Consider the following 17,467-nt stretch of genomic DNA (forward strand, 5'->3'; position numbering starts at 1 on the left):
CAACATCTTCTTGGGGGCTCCTAGTGCAGCTTTCCATTTGCCACTGACAAGGCTCTACAGTTTGCAGGCCATGGCTGCAGAGCCAGTGATGTCTCACTTCTAGCTCTTGCATGTTTTTAATGAACTCACCTAAGCTGCAAGCCTGCTGTCCTCTGGTTTATTTCTCTTTTAAACACTCCCAGGGATGGGGACTCCACCACCTCCCTGGGCAGCACATTCCAATGGCCAATCTCTCTTGCTGGGAAGAACTTCTTCCTAACATCCAGCCTAAACCTCCCCTGGCACAGCTTGAGACTGTGTCCTCTTGCTCTGGTGCTGAATGCCTGGGAGAAGAGACCAACCCCCACCTGGCTACAACCTCCCTTCAGGGAGTTGGAGACAGCAAGAAGGTCTCCCCTGAGCCTCCTCTTCTCCAGGCTAAGCAACCCCAGCTCCCTCAGCCTCTCCTCACAGGGCTGTGCTCCAGACCCCTCCCCAGCTTTGTTGCCCTTCTCTGGACACCTTCCAGTCTCTCAATGTCCTTCTTAAACTGAGGGGCCCAGAACTGGACACAGGACTCAAGGTGTGGCCTAACCAGTGCTGAGCACAGGCACAAGGACTTCCCTGCTCCTGCTGGCCACACTGTTCCAGATGCAGACCAGGATGCCATTGGCCTTCTTGGCCAGCTGGGCACACTGCTGGCTCTTGTTCAGCCTACTGTCTGCAAGGACTTATGCTGGTGAAGGCACCACTGTAGACAGAAGCCACTTCAGAACATCCTGACTTCATTACCTAAGAAAGAAACCCAACCAACCAACCAAAAATGGGATGTCCTGAGGAGCTCCCCTCTCCCGCTCTCACTCCCATCCCATTTAGAATCTGCTTCTGTCCACACTGTCAGATTCCCTTGGATGTCCAGGCAGTGACCCTCTTGACACCAAGCAGGTCAAAAGGGTGCAAAGACCAAGAATAAAACATTTCTCATTCTGCTGTGACTTTCAGGGCTGAATTTTCCCAGCCCCAGACCCCAGTTACCCTGGACAAAAGGTGCTTGCTTTTATCATGCCCTTTTCTTTTCCATCCAGAAACACAAAGTCTCATTTAGGAACTAATGGACCCTGGTTACTGTGCTGTTCTGAAGTGCTTTTGTGGCTGATAACTCAAGACTGCTCCTGTGCTTTGCCCCTTCTCACTGATGTGTTGATGGATGTGGAGGCCTCTGCTGCAGCAGCATTTCCTTGCTGGAGTGTGCTGACTTAATGCCTCTCTGGGGCTAGCACACATGGGCTGCGTGGGTCCCTGTCAGAGCAGCCACACAGCTCTGGGCTCCCATGAACTGGGTCCATCCAGAAGTTGATACCATCAGAAACACAGATTTGAGTTGATTTCCCTTTCTGAGAGAGAAAAGTCCTTAAATAGGAGTTCACTGGGATCGAGTTATAGAATTAATAAGGTTGGAAAAGACCTCAAAGATCATCAACTCCAACCTGTCACCCAAGACCTCACTAAACCATGGCACCAAGTAAGTTTTGCAGCCTTTAATCAAATCTGATTCCCAAAAGGAGCAACAGAAAGGAGCCTTAGATCAGTGAAACTCAGAGCCTCATCCCATTGCCTTCTTATTAATATGCCTGCCTTAGTTTGGATTGCCTGTCTCATCCCAACAGCTGAATATTGAGGCCCTTATTTCCCTTGGGAACCATTTAAAACTGTGCCACTGAGAGCCAACAACCTAAGAAAAGTGCTGCAGACAACATTTTAATGAGGTTTATCAGAGGATGATAAATAGAATGTTTTCCTGTGCAGTCATGGGGGGAGCCATGAATCTTGATCCTGACAGTGGCTCTGTGAGAGAATGAAGCCTCAAGCTGCACCAGGGGAAGTTTAGGCTGGAGGTGAGGAGAAAGTTCCTCACAGAGAGAGTTGATAACCATTGGGATGTGCTGCCCAGGGAGGTGGTGGAGTCACCATCCCTGGAGGTGTTCAGTAGGGGATTCAATGTGGGTGACACTTGGAGCCATGGTTTAGTAGTCAGGAGGTGTTGTGTGACAGGTTGGACTTGATGATCTCTGAGGTCATTTCCAACCTTATTGATTCTGTGATTTTATGATTCAAAGATGAGGAAGGGGAAGGTTTTTCCATGTCACCTGAAAAAAAACCAGCCAGAATCTCTTTTTGGTCTGTCTAAAAATTGTCTAATTCCTTTAGAATGAGAATTGTAGAATAGAATAGAATTAACCAGGTTGGAAAAGACTTCAGAGATCATCAAGCCCAACCTGTCACCCAACACCATCTCATCAACTAAACCATGGCACCAAGTGCCTCAGCCAGGCTCTTCCTAAACACCTCCAGGGATGGTGACTCCACCACCTCCCTGGGCAGCACATCCCAAGGGCCAATCTCTCTTGCTGGGAAGAACTTCTTCCTAACATCCAACCTAAGCTTCCCCTGGCACAGCTTGAGACTGTGTCCTCTTGTTCTGGTGCTGGTTGTCTGGGAGAAGAGACCAACCCCACCTCCTTGTCCTGCCCAATTCCATTAGAAACTGTAATTTTGAGCCATATTGGCAGACTGAAGCAGCAACTGAATCACAAGCAGAGCACTTAGATCTTCACAGAATGCAGTGGGCTGGAAGGGAGCCTCAAAGGTCATCCTGTCCAACCCCCCTGCACTCAGCAGGGACACCACCAACCAGAGCAGGCTGCACAGGGCCACATCCAGCCTGCCCTTGAATGTCTCCAGGGGTGGGGCCTCATCCACATCCCTGGGCAAGTTAAAATATCTTATCTAGCATCAGAACACTGAACCTCAGCTAAGGATGAAATAAACAGGACATGTAGAAGTGACTGTAAGCTTTGGGAAGACAGACTCCTTGGCTGTCTCATTGACTAGCAATAGTGAAGGCTGCTTCTAGCAGGATACCTGCTGACAGATTTCTTGCTGAGGTGTAGCTGGCAGGATGTATTTTTAGCAAAGGGCAGTGTTATGTTTCCTGTGATTTGGAAGTTCAGCAGGAATAAACAACCCAGGCTTGCAAAAAAAAACCCCAGATTCCTAGGGCAGTGCCATGGTGTTATGAGCACAGATTGTACCAAGAGCAGTGCTCAGCACTCAAAGAAAAAGAGAGAGAGAGAGGCTTTGCTTTTGCTTTTTGAAGAATGAAATGGGAAGGGAAGGGAAGGGAAGGGAAGGGAAGGGAAGGGAAGGGAAGGGAAGGGAAGGGAAGGGAAGGGAAGGGAAGGGAAGGGAAGGGAAGGGAAGGGAAGGGAAGGGAAGGGAAGGGAAGGGAAGGGAAGGGAAGGGAAGGGAAGGGAAGGGAAGGGAAGGGAAGGGAAAAGGGGAAAGGGGGAAGGGGGAAGGGGGAAGGGGGAAGGGGGAAGGGGGAAGGGGGAAGGGGGAAGGGGGAAGGGGGAAGGGGGAAGGGGGAAGGGGGAAGGGGGAAGGGGGAAGGGGGAAGGGGGAAGGGGGAAGGGGGAAGGGGGAAGGGGGAAGGGGGAAGGGGGAAAAAATAAAAAAGAAGAGAAGAGAAGAGAAGAGAAGAGAAGAGAAGAGAAGAGAAGAGAAGAGAAGAGAAGAGAAGAGAAGAGAAGAGAAGAGAAGAGAAGAGAAGAGAAGAGAAGAGAAGAGAAGAGAGAAAATAAAAGAGAAGAAAAGAAAAGAAAAAAGAAAAGAGAAGAGAACAAAAGAAAAGAAGACTTCCCTGCTCCTGCTGGCCACACTGCTCCTGATGCAGGCCAGGATGTCATTGGCCCTCTTAGCTGCCTGGGCACACTGCAGGCTCATGTTCACCCTACCATCGACCAGCACCCCCAGGTCCCTCTCTGCCTGACTGCTCTCAGCCACTCTGACCCCAGCCTGTAGCTCTGCATGGGGTTGCTGTGGCCAATGTGCAGAACCCGGCACTTGGATGTGTTCAATCTCCTGCCCTTGGACTCTGCCCATCTGCCCAGCCTGTCGAGGTCCCTCTGCAGAGCCTCTCTAGCCTCCAAATCATATTGATACAGCTAACCCTCTTCTTTTTAGTGTGTTATGCTGCTTGTCTCTGCATGGATGAGCTACTTGTACCTTGCTTGCCTTGATTGCAGTCAAATGTTCATGAGACCAAACCATATAGGATGTTCAGCCTTGAGAACAGAAAGCTGGGAGGGGATCTTATCAGTATCTATAAATATATGAAGGGTGGGTGTCATGGAATCATAGAATGGTTAGGGCTAGAAGGGACCTCAATGGTCAGCCAGTTCCAACCCCCCTGCCATGGCCAGGGACACCTCACACTACAGCAGGTTGCTCACAGCCACATCCAGCCTGGCTGCAAACACCTCCAGGCAGGAGGCTTCCACCACCTCCCTGGGCAACTTGTGCCAGTGTCCATTGATAGGAGCAGGAACATTGGGTCCAAACTGGAGCACAGGAGATTCCATCTCAGCTTGAGGAGAAACTTCTGTATGGTGAAGATGGCAGAGCCCTGGATCAGGCTGCCCAGAGAGGTTGTGGAGTCTCCTTCTCTGAAGGCTTTCAAAACCCACCTGGATGTGTCCCTGTGTGACCTGCTCTGGGTGACCCTGCTTTGGCAGGGGGGGTTGGACTGGATGATCTCTAGAGGCCCCTTCCAAACCCTTAACATTCAGTGATTCTGTGTTCTCTCTCACCTCCAAACAGAACTGGGAGGAACAGGAAGGATTTCTGGTTGTAGCTGGGAAGGCAGAAAGAAAAGAAGAGAGGGAGAGAATGGAGCAGAAGCAGAATAAAGTCGGGGGGTGGGCTGGGGGAGGGAATAATGCAGGAGAAGGAAAAGATCAATTCCCACGTGCTGCAGCTCTATAACCTGCCCTAGGTGTCAGCCTCTGGAGTGGCATTTGAGGATTATTCTCTCCCCACTCCCCCCAGGAGCTGGGAGGATGATGAAACACTGGGCGAATAGCAAGCAGACACTCAGCAGGGAGAGGTTTTTCCATTTGTAGTGAGGATAGAAGAAAATAATCAAAGCAAGAGCCAGGGTCACTTTTGCTTTTTCCACAAAGCCCTCCCTGCCAGAAGCCTTCAGGGCACAGGGATCTGGCAAAGCTGCTGGCCTGCAGCAGCCACGGGGCTGCCACCATGGCTCTGCTGAGAGCTTCTCCTCCTGGGCTTTCTGCTGCTCCCCACCTCTACTGGCAGCCAGGCTGGGGAGGGGTCTGGAGCACAGCCCTGGGAGGAGAGGCTGAGGGAGCTGGGGTTGCTTAGCCTGGAGAAGAGGAGGCTCAGGGGAGACCTCATTGCTCTCTCCAACTCCCTGAAGGGAGGTTGTAGCCAGGTGGGGGTTGGTCTCTTCTCCCAGGCAAGCAGCAGCAGAACAAGAGGACACAGTCTCAAGTTGTGCCAGGGGAGGTTTAGCCTGGAGGTGAGGAGAAAGTTCTTCCCAGAAAGAGAGATTGGCCATTGGAATGTGCTGCCCAGGGAGGTGGTGGAGTCTCCATCCCTGGAGGTGTTCAAGAGGGGATTGGATGTGGCACTTGGAGCCATGGTTTAGTTGTCAGGAGGTGTTGGGTGACAGGTTGATGATTTCTGAGGTCTTTCCCAACCTTATTGATTCTATGAAGAGCAGATTTAGATTGGCTGTTAGCAACAAGTTCTGCACCACGAGGGTGCTGGAGCACTGCAGCAGGTTGCCCTGGGGGGTGGCTGAGGCCCCATCCCTGGAGATATTCAAGGTGAGGCTTGACAACCTGATCTAGTGGGGGATGCCCAGTGCAGGGGGTTGGACTGGATGACCTCTGGAGGTCCCTTCCAAGCCAAACCATTCTCTGACTCTAAGGAAGGAGGAGGCTGTTGTAGGCTTGGGTCAGCTGATTTGTCAAGCCCACAAAAAATCATAGTATCATAGTTTCAGTCAGGGTGGGAAGGGACCACCATCACTGGAGGTGTTTAGGAAGAGCCTGGATGAGGCACTTGGTGCCATGGTGGGCTGACTCTCAGTGGTGTTGGCTGATAGGTTGGACTTGATGATCTCTGAGGCTGTATTTAGTCCTACACCAACCCACTGGGAGTAGCCCACCAGTGCACAGCAGCTCCCTGAATACCAGCACTAAGGAATTTTACCAGAGTTACAAACCCTTAAGCCAGCACAAGGTAAGTACAGATCTCAGGAAAAGGTGAGATGCCTACACCCTGCTCCCTGGAGCACAGCAGGTGCCTCATCTGCTTGCCACAATCTCCATGTGCTCCTGAATGGAGAGGGCATGTTCCCAAGAGGCAGGAGTCGTCCCTGTGGGTTTGGTGTAACCACCAGATTAAAGAACAAATCTATTTCTCAGTAAGAAAACACAGAATCATAGTCTCACAGTATCAGTCAGGGTGGGAAGGGACCACAAGGATCATCTAGTCCCAACCCCCCTGCCATGGGCAGGGACACCCCACACTAGATCAGCCTGGCCACAGCCTCATCCAGCCTGGCCTTAAACACCTCCAGGGACAGGGCCTCAACCACCTCCCTGGACAACCCATTCCAGGGCTTCACCACTCTCATGGGGAAGAACTTCCTACTCACCTCCAGCCTGAATCTCCCCACCTCCAGCTTCATTCCATTCCCCCCCAGTCCTATCACTGCCTGAGATCCTGAGCAGTCCCTCCCCAGCCTTCTTGGAGCCCCCTTCAGATACTGCAAGGCCACAATGAGGTCACCTCAGAGCCTTCTCTTCTCCAGACTGAACAGCCCCAACTCCTTCAGTCTGTACTCACAGGAGAGGTGCTCCAGCCCTCTGCTCATCCTCCTGGCCCTTCTCTGGACCCCTTCCAGCACCTCCAGATCCCTCTTGGAATAGGGGCTCCAGAACTGGAGGCAGTACTCCAGGTGGGGTCTCAGCAGAGCTGAGCAGAGGGGGAGAATCCCCTCCCTGGCCCTGCTGGCCACACTTCTCTTGCTGCAGCCCAGGCTCTGCTTGGCTTTCTGGGCTGCAAGTGCACACTGAGAGCTCCTGGTGAGCTTCTCCTCCCCCAGCACCCCCAAGGCTCTCTCCTCAGGGCTGCTTTCCAGCCAGTCCCTGCCCAGCCTGGATTTGTGCCTGGCATTGCCTCCACCCAGCTGCAGGACCCTGCCCTTGGTCTTGTTGAACCTCCTGAGGTTGGCTTGTGCCCACCTCTCCAGCCTGTCCAGCTCCCTCTGGATGGATCCTTCCCTCCAGCCTGTCTGCTGCCCCACACAGCTTGGTGCCATCAGCAAACCTGCTGAGGCTGCACTCAATGCCACTGTCCCTGGCACCCACAAAGGTGTTGAACAAGCCTGGTCCCAGGACTGATCCCTGAGGGACTCTGCTTGTCCCTGGCCTCCCCTGGGACATGGACCCATGGACAGCCACTCTTTGGCCATCAAGCCAGCTCTGTATCCATCTAGTGGTCACCCATCAAACCCATGTGTCACCAGCCTGGAGAGCAGGCTGTGGTGTAGGACAGTGTCGAAGGCTTGGCTCAGGTCCACAGAATGTTAGGGGTTGGAAGGTATCCAGAGATCATCCAGTCCAACCCCCCTGGCAGAGCAGCATCATCCAAGGCAGTCTGCACAGCAATGCATCTAGGTGGGTTTGGAAAGGCTCCAGAGAAGGAGACTCCACAACCTCTCTGGGCAGCCTGCTCCAGGGCTCTGGCACCCCCACTGCAAAGAAGTTTCTCCTCATGTTGAACTGAATCCTTCTATGTTCAAGCTGGAACCTGTTGTTCCTGTGCATCACCCAAAAGAGCTTGGCCCCCTCCTCTTGACCCCCACCCCTCAGCTATTGATAGACCCTGATCAGATCCCTCTCAGCCTTCTCCTCTGCACACTAAACAGCCCCAGGGCGCTCAGTCTCTCTTCACAGAGGAGATGCTCAAAGTCCCCTAAGCATCCTCCTGGCTCTCCCTTGGACTCTCTCCAGCAGGTCTCTGTCTCTCTTGAACTGGGGAGCCCAGAACTGGACACAGGATTGCAGCTGTGGTCTCAGCAGGGCAGAGTAGAAGGAGAGAAGAACCTCCCTAACCCTGCTGGCCACACTTTCCTTGCTGCACCCCAGGATGCCCTTGGCCCTCTTGGCCATAAGGGCACTTTGCTGTCACAAGACAAACACCTCAGAGGATCCTGATCATGGAGCAAAAACTAAGCAGAGCACAGCTTAGCTCTGGGCAGCTCAGAGGCAGCAGAGTTCATCATGCCTCAAAGTTCTGCAAAAGTCATCATCTGGGCCAGCCTGAATCTGGAGGTGATGATACAGTGGCTCAGGGGAGCACCAGAAGGACACAGCTATGCCTTAGGCTGTGGAAAGCAACCACTCCATGACAGTGGTTCTTAGACACCACAGTATCCAAACATAGAATAAACCAGGTTGGAAGAGACCTTCAAGATCATCGCGTCCAACCCATCAACCAATCCAACACCACCCAAACAACTAACCCACAGCACCAAGTACCCCGTCAAGTCTCCTCCTGAAAACCTCCAGTGATGGCGACTCCACCACCTCCCCAGGCAGCCCATTCCAATGGGCAATCACTCTTTCTGTATAGAACTTTTTCCTAACTTCTAGCCTGAACCTCCCCTGGCGCAGCCTGAGACTGTGTCCTCTTGTTCTGGTACTGCTTGCCTGGGAGAAGAGACCAACATCCGTCTGTCTACAACCTCCCTTCAGGTAGTTGTAGAGAGTAATAAGGTCACCCCTGAGTCTCCTCTTCTCCAGGCTAAGCAACCCCAGCTCCCTCAGCCTCTCCTCACAGGGCTGTGTTCCAAACCCCTCACCAACTTTGTTGCTCTTCTCTGGACACCTTCCAGCAAGTCAACCTCCTTCCTAAACTGAGGGGCCCAGAACTGGACACAGGACTCAAGGTGTGGCCTAACCAGTACAGTGTACAGGGGCAGAATGACCTCCCTGCTCCTGCTGGCCACACTGTTCCTGATGCAGGCCAGGATGCCATTGGCCCTCTTAGCTGCCTGGGCACACTGCAGGCTCATGTTCAGCCTACCATCAACCAGCACCCCCAGGTCCCTCTCAGCCTGACTGCTCTCAGCCACTCTGACCCCAGCCTGTAGCTCTGCATGGGGTTGCTGTGGCCAATGTGCAGAACCTGGCACTTGGATGTGTTAAATCTCATGCCCTTGGACTCTGCCCATCTGTCCAGCCTGTCGAGGTCCCTCTGCAGAGCCTCTCTACCCTCCAGCAGATCAACTCCTGCGCCCAGCTTGGTGTCGTCAGCAAATTTACTGCTGATGGACTCAATGCCCTCATCCAGATCATCAATGAAGATGTTAAAGAGCATGGGGCCCAGCACTGATCCTTGAGGCACACCACTGGTGTCTGGCTGCCAGCTGGCTGTGGCACCATTCACTACCACTCTCTGGGCTCGGCCCTCCAGCCAGTTCCTAACCCAATGCAGTGTGCTCCCATCCAAGCCATGGGCTGACAGCTTGGCCAGGAGTTTGCTATGGGGAACGGTGTCAAAGGCCTTGCTGAGGTCCAGGTAGACTACATCCACAGGCCTCCCCACAGCCACCAGGCAGTCACCTGATCATAGAAGGAGATCAGGTTGGTCAGGCAGGACCTGCCCTTCCTAAACCCATGCTGGCTGGGCCTGATCCCTTGGCCATCCTCTAAGTGTTGTGTGATTGCACTCAGGATGACCTGCTCCATAATCTTTCCTGGCACTGAGGTCAGGCTGACAGGCCTGTAATTCCCTGGCTCATCCAACCGGCCCTTCTTGTGGATGGGTACCACGTTGGCCAGCTTCCAGTCAGCTGGGATGTCTCCAGTGAGCCAGGACTGATGAAAAATAATGGAGAGTGGCTTGGCCAGCTCATCTGCCAGCTCTCTCAGCACCCTAGGATGGATCCCATCTGGTCCCATGGACTTGTGGGGGTCTAAGCTGCTGAGGAGAGCTCCTATCACTTGCTCTTGGAACACAGGGAAACTATGCAGCTCCCTAGCTCCTTCTGCCAGCTCTGCAGGCCAGCTGTCTGGTAGACGTTCTTTCCCGCTAGTAAAAAACCTGCAGCCCTGACCCTGCATGGGGTGCTTGAAGTCTGGGTGTTCCCAAGCTGTGCATTGCAGGATTCAGTGGCGCCCTCAGAGTCACTTACAAAGGGTTAGGAACTTACAAAAGCTTGAGGACTTCCTTGCTGGGTTTCTGGGATCAGCTCTGCTTTGGGTTGTGATGCCACACTTGGATCTCAGAGGTCTACAACCACCTGCCCAAGGAAGCAAGGGGAGAGAGAAATGAAGAAGGCAAAGTGGCAGGGTCTGTAGTAGAAACTAAGGACATCTTCATCAGCAATATCATGGTGAGAAAGCCAATCACTGCAACAGAAAGGATACCTTGAGGCTGGGGTTTTGGTTTAACAGGTGAGTTTAACATCAGCACTTACTGGTGTGTGAGCCAGGTGAGATCAGGCACTTGTAAGCTCTTGTAAACTCACACATTCACAGATTGCATTGGCTTGGAAGAGACCCTCAAAGGGCATCCTGTCTAACCCCCCTGCACTCAGCAGGGTCACCTCCAACTACAGCAGGCTGCACAGGGCCACATCCAGTCTGACCTTGAATGTCTCCAGGGACAGGGCCTCAACCACATCCCCTGGGCAGCCTGTTCCAGTGTTTCACCACTCTCACTGTGCAGAACTTCCTCCTGATGGCCAACCTAAATCTGCCCTGCTCCAGCTTCAAACCATTGCCCCTTGTCCTATCCCCACAGGCCCTTCTGAGCAGTCTCTCCCCAGCCCTCCTGTAGGTCCCCTTCAGACACTAAAATGCAGCTCTAAGGTCTCCCTGGAGCTTTCTCTTCTCTGGGCTGAACAGCTCCAATTCTTTCGGCCTGCTTTGATAAGAGAGGAGCTCCACCCCTCTGATCATCTTGGGGGTGTCCTCTGGAGTCTCTCCAGCAGGTCCTTATCTCTCTTGTGCTGGGGCCCCCACAGCTGGGCATAGTACTGCAGGTGAAGTCTCACCACAGCAGAGCAGAGTGGCAGAATGAAATGGAATGAAGCATAGGATTACAGAATGGTGTGGGTTGGAGGGGACCTCCAAAGGGCATCCAGTCCAAACCCCACTGCACTCAGCAGGGAAATATTCCACTAGATCAGGTTGCTCAGAGCCCTGTCCAGCCTCACCTTGAATATCTCCAGGGATGGGGCCTCAACTGCCTCCCTGGGCAACCTGTTGCAGTGCTCCACCACCCTCGTGGTGCAGAACTTGTTCCTAATGTATGGTGCAGTGGTCATGGCAGGTGGGTTTTGGTTGGGCTTGATGATCTTAAAGTCTTTTCCAGCCTGAGTGGTTCTATCACTCCATGAAAACACAAGTGGGCTGGCTTGGCTGATTGCTCTTGGCATTGTGCTGAAAGGTATGGAACTGAGCTTACTTGCCAGCTTTGATAAGCAGGAGTTCACACTCCAGGGTTTGCTGTGGCTTTTTTTTCCTTCACCAGTGGTCTGAGCTCAGAGAGACAGCAAAAATGGGAATGGAAATCTGCCCCAGAATCCACACACCACATGCATTATTTCCTGCTCTCCTGCTATGTCTCCAGCCCAGCAGCTCCTGTAGATCAAATGTGGCCCTGAGCAATCCCTTTACTTGACTCGATGTCAGTGTGATCTGCGAGGTGTGGGATGGGAAGCAGGCGAAGAGCTCTGCTGTACTTGCACTGCACTCCGCTTCGAGAGGCAATGGAAAAAATGAGGAGCAGAGTGGAAAAATAAAACCCCTGCTTCTAAACAATCAGCACTGTGAGACAGCCACTGCTGGGGAAAGGGTTGTGGGAGAAGAGAGGAGAGGAGAGGAGACTCGAGGAGAGGAGAGGAGACTCGAGGAGAGGAGAGGAGACTCGAGGAGAGGAGAGGAGACTCGAGGAGAGGAGAGGAGAGGAGACTCGAGGAGAGGAGACTCGAGGAGAGGAGAGGAGAGGAGAGGAGAGGAGAGGAGAGGAGAGGAGAGGAGAGGAGAGGAGAGGAGAGGAGAGGAGAGGAGAGGAGAGGAGAGGAGAGGAGAGGAGAGGAGAGGAGAGGAGAGGAGAGGAGAGGAGAGGAGAGGAGACCACTCCACTCCACTCCTGTGGTCAGAGGCAGGCAGAAGCAGCAATGAGGAGGGGGTTTGTGCTGAAGAGCACAAAGGTGACCGGCTTCCTTCCCATGGGGACCCCCCAGCCATGGCAGGGCTGCAGACAGGCTGTGCTTGGGTGTCTCCAGCTGTTCTGTCCTGGCACCACAGCCTGCTGCTTCTCTCCCAGAGATCTGTACATTACAGCCTGAGCTTTCACTGGAGCAGGAAGGGCCCCAGCTATAGATTGAGAGAGTCTCTTGACCTTGTCAAATGCCTGACATTCCTTGCCTCTAAACTTTGCACCAGCAGATGGAAAATGTGGGAAATCTTCCTGACCTAATGATCCCAGCCTTACTTCTTGCCCAGGAAAGCTGGACTGAGGCTGTAACACTCCAGTCCTAACAGACCATCTTTTTCCATCTCCAGAATTACTGAACTCCCAGGAGGCCTGGAGATGTTTCTCATAATGACATCCAGTTTCTGAATTTTCTTGTAAACAGAGAGTCCTCAGCCCCACTGAGGGGGAGAAACTAAACAGGGCTTGAACACTGACACACAGCTGGCACACGTGGACCCCCTGCCCAGCTCAGCTGCCTGTTGATCTTTGAGGTCTCTTCCAACCTTACTGATTCTATGAGTCTATGATCCTGGTGCCAGCCACCAGGTCCCCTCATGGGTAATGCACCAGTACCCCTGGGGCACTGCTCCCAGGATAGCACCCATGGATAAGGCTGTTCTGCTCAAGCCTGTCCTCAGGGGACAAGGAATGGGTTGGATGATGGCATCCCAAGGGTAGTGGCCAACTGCTCAATGTCCACAAGTGCTATCCCTCAAGGGTCTGTGATGGAGGAAGTTCTTCCCCATGAGAGTGGTGAAGCCCTGGAATGGGTTGTCCAGGGAGGTGGTTGAGGCCAGGCTGGATGAGGCTGTGGCCAGGCTGATCTAGTGTGGGGTGTCCCTGCCCATGGCAGGGGGGTTGGAACTAGATGATCCTTGTGGTCCCTGCCAACCCTGACTGATACTGTGATACTATGGGACCAGTGGTGTTCAGCATCTTCACACATACAAACAGCAAGGCTGAGGCAGCCTCAGCAAGGGGACAGCTGGTAACAAGCTGAGTGGTGTGGTTGATAAGACTGAAGGATGGGATAGGTGCCATCCAGGGGGACCTGGACAGGCTGGAGAGGTGAGCAGAGGAGAATCTCATGAGGTACAATAAGGCAAAGTGTAAGGTCCTGCAGCTAGGGATGTCAGTACAGACTGGGACACAATGAAATTGAGAGCACTCCTGCAGAAAAGGATGTGGGGCTGCCAGTGGATGAGAAGCTGGACACTTGCAGCCCAGGAGGCCAATGACAGCCTGGGCTGCATCAAAAGCAGTGTGGCCAGGAGGTGAAGAGAGGTGATTCTGGTGAAACCTCACCTGCAGCGCTGTGTCCAGCTCTGTGGGCCCCAACAGAGGAACACATGGCCATCCCTGGAGGTGTTCAAGGGGAGATTGGATGTGGCACTTGGTGCCATGGTCTAGTTGTGAGGTCTGTTGGAACAGGTTGGACTTGATGATCCTTGGGGTCTCTTCCAACCTTAGTTACTGTGATACTGTGATACTGTGATACCTGCTGGAGTGGGTCCAGAGCAGAGGTCTCTGAAGAGACCTTCAGGCTACATTTCAATATCAGAAGGGGACCTGCAGGAAGGCTGGGAAGGGACTGTTCAGACGGGCCTGTGGGGATAGGACAAGGGCCAATGGTTTGAAACTGGAGCAGGGCAGAGTTAGGTTGGACACCAGGAGGAAGCTCTGCACAATGAGAGTGGTGAAATACTGGAACAGGCTGCCCAGGGTTGTGGTTGAGGCTCCATCCCTGAAGACATTCAAGCTCAGACTGGCTGTGGCCCTGTGCAGCCTGCTCTGGTTGGAGGTGTCCCTGCTGACTGCAGGGGGGTTGGACAAGGTGTCCTTTGAGGCTAGCCTAAAGTGCCAGAGGTGATACTGCTGACTGATATTAGTATTATCATTGCATTAATTGAATGGAATCTTGAGTGGAAATGCTGAATTCATGCTGATTGACTGCCTGCTCTGTATCAAACTGCCTGCTTAGCCCCCCACAACCTCTCTTCCTCAGGGAAAGTCTCATGATCCTTGTGGGGCAGGCACTGAGCCTGACAAAATGTCTGTGTGATACAAATGCCTTTTGATTGCACTGTGGAAACTAGGGGGGGGGAAAAAAGATCCAGGGAGAGCTAAAAGATTGGGTTAAAGGAGTTTCAAAGGGAAGAGAAGAAGCCATCTGAAAACAAAGACACTGGGGAAAAACTGAGAAGCTGAGGCAAATCCATTCCCTGCAAAGCTGACCATCTGGAAGATGTTACTGCAGAGGAGCTGTGGGATCAGAGAGATTGTTTCTGGAAAAGGAGGGGCTTGAGGGGCATGGAAAAAGCCAGCATGGTTGAATTAAGGGCCAGCCACAAGCACCGAGCCAGATGGCTTTTCCTCTTCTTAGAACAAGGTTTGTTCTCCTCTTTCTCTGTCTCTTCTAATCACTTTAAGACAGGGGAAGTAGATGGAGAGAGGTGTGGAGGAGGAAGCAGAGGGCCCTGGGTAAGATGAAAAGGACTCTGCCTCTGCTGTGCCTCGCTGCACTGCAAACAGCAGTTCAAACCAGGGATCTCTCCCTGGGGCAGCAGTGCCTCTGCTGCTGCTCCACAGTCCCTGGGCACAGACACCCTTCCCAGGCAGTGCAGAGCAATCACTGTGGGGGTTTGACAGGTTTCCAGCTGCAAGCCATAGATTTGGTTTATAGCAAACTTTAGGTCAGTTCCTAGAATTTCAAACACATCCAATCTGCTTTGCTTTTCCAATCTGTAAACACTTTCAGAGCTCTGTTCTGTGTTGAATGACAGAGAGGCACAGCACAGCTGTTCTCCTGTGGCCTGGTGTGTTTTCAGGGGACCCTTACTCTTGCCTACAAACACTGTTCAGAGTTTGAAACAGGCTAGAAGGCCATGGGCCAACACATCAGCAGGCCCAAAGTGTTCTGAAATAGAGAGATAAGGTGAATGGGTTTTTTCCATCCCTATCTGCAGGATGGTGACACTGCCCACCCCTCACGGGACCCAGGGACACAGAGGATGGTTTGGGTACAGCTGCTACAGAATTGTGTTTCTGTGGCACAGCAGAAGATACTTGAGGTAGCTTAAGAGAGACAAATAACAGAGACATGCCATCATCTGGAGGTGTTCAAGGCCAGGTTGGATGAGGCCTTGAGCAACCTGGGCTGGTGGAAGGTGTCCTTGCCCATGGCAGGGGGGTTGGAACTAGGCAATCTTGAAGGTCCCTTCCAACCCAAGCCATTCTATGAGCACAAAGCCTGTTGGACAACTGCACCCTGATTCTCAGAAAGGCAAGTTAACCATAGAATCACAGAACTGTCAGGGTTGGAAGGGACCTCAAGGCTCAGCCAGTTCCAACCCCCCTGCCATGGCCAGGGACACCTCACACTACAGCAGCTTGCTCACAGCCACCTCCAGCCTGGCTGCAAACACCTCCAGGCAGGAGGCTTCCACCACCTCCCTGGGCAACCTGTGCCAGGCTCTCACCACCCTCCTGGGGAACAACTTCTTCCTCACATCCAATCTTCCTAACATCCAAAGCAGGACAAATGTTGCATCTAGAGGATTATAACTGCTCCTAGTACCCAGGGCAGCTCGTTCAGAGCTGGGGGTCTCAGCATGGCACTGCCTGTGCCACATAATCCCACTGCGAGAAGAGCTGAGGGGAGCAAGCACCCTGGGCAGAACAGCAGTTGTATGCAAAGCAGCAGTGCAGTTGCTCAGCTGGAGCCAAGCGCTCCTGCCGGCACAGCAGTGTCAGAGGGCCGGCACAGTACCTCTGCTTAACGATGCCCTCTGCTGTGCCCTCAGCTCTCCCTTGGCAGGGTCCACCACGATCTTCCCATCAGCAATAAAAAAGCTGGTTTCTCCTTTGCCTTGAGTTTACACTTGCAACGCTGTGATGAAACACCCCTGCCAGCAGCGAGGAATGCCGTGTGCCATCGCAGCGAGCAGCGCCGGCCCTTGGCAGGAGGCCGGTGCCCAAGCTGCGTGACCAGTGCTGCATGTAATCCTCCTTTTGGAGAAACCACGCTGACAGACTGGAACTCTCCTCTCTGGATGGGCCCAGCTCACGTTTTCCCCCTGTAAACACCGCTCAGCCCCCTGCCCCAGCAGGATGAGCAACGGCAGTGACTCCAAGTTCACCCTTCTGGCAGGCTGGGGCAAAGGCAGTGAAGTCTCTGCTTGGTGCCAAGCTGCTCTGCACAGACAGGATCTGTTTCCAGAAGGCCTTGCCCCCTTGCTTACACAGCTTTAAGCCAGGAAACCCTGTCAGCAGTGGCTTTGGCAAGTATTGCTTTCTTAGGTATTCACATTAATTACTCAGCTCCTCTCAGAAGCCTTCTCAGGCTGTTCAAAACAAGCTGCCCACGTGCAGGGGGCAGCTCTGCAGACACTGGCCACAGGCACCTGCAGGGAAGCTTTAGGCTGTGCCTGGAAAGTGTTCCACAGATCTTGAACAGAAAGTAGCAGAATGCAAAGGGTGGTTGAAGGGCTGGAGCTGCTCTGCTATGAGGACAGACTGGGGGAGCTGGAGTTGTTCACTCTGGAGAAGAGAAGGCTCTCAGGAGACCTTCTTGTGGCCTTCCAGTGCCTGAAGGGGGCTACAGGAAAGCTGGGGAGGGACTTTTGAGGGTGTCAGGGAGTGACAGGACTGGGGGGGATGGAGCAAAACTAGAAATGGGGAGACTGAGATTGGATGTGAGGAAGAAGTTGTTCCCCATGAGGGTGGTGAGAGACTGGCACAGGTTGCCCAGGGAGGTGGTGGCAGCCTCATGCCTGGAGGTGTTTGCAGCCAGGCTGGATGTGGCTGTGAGCAACCTGCTGCAGTGTGAGGTGTCCCTGGCCATGGCAGGGGGGTTGGAACTGGCTGATCCTGGAGGCCCCTTCCAACCCTGACACCGCTATGATTCTATAAACAGAGCCTGCACAGAGGATGATAGGCAGGGAAACAGTCACTCATGAGAGCTTCTGTGTGTGAGGGTGCTACACAGTCAGACAAGGGCAGTATGGTGGGCAGGCATGAGAATGCATGGGTAAGGAGACAGAGATTCTTTTGCAAGAAGAGTTTGTTGGTAGAAGAGAGATGCAACCTTCTTGATCCCCTCTGTGCTCTGGGGAAAACAAAACAAAACTAAGAGCTGCTTACATTCTTCACAAATAAACAGGGCTACATCAAAGAAAATCCTGGACCTGCCACCAGTTGCTTCTCTTCACCTCCAAGACCTCAGCTTTTAGCTCAACAGGGTGACCTTAATCCTCCAACACTGAGGAGTGGCTTTCTATCAAAACATGTCCTAGTAAGTCACAACAGCTGTAGGCATGATTAGGCTGCTCAAGGCAATCTGGGG

This window comes from Dryobates pubescens, chromosome 14 (genome assembly GCF_014839835.1).
Source record: "Dryobates pubescens isolate bDryPub1 chromosome 14, bDryPub1.pri, whole genome shotgun sequence".
NCBI lineage: Eukaryota > Metazoa > Chordata > Aves > Piciformes > Picidae > Dryobates > Dryobates pubescens.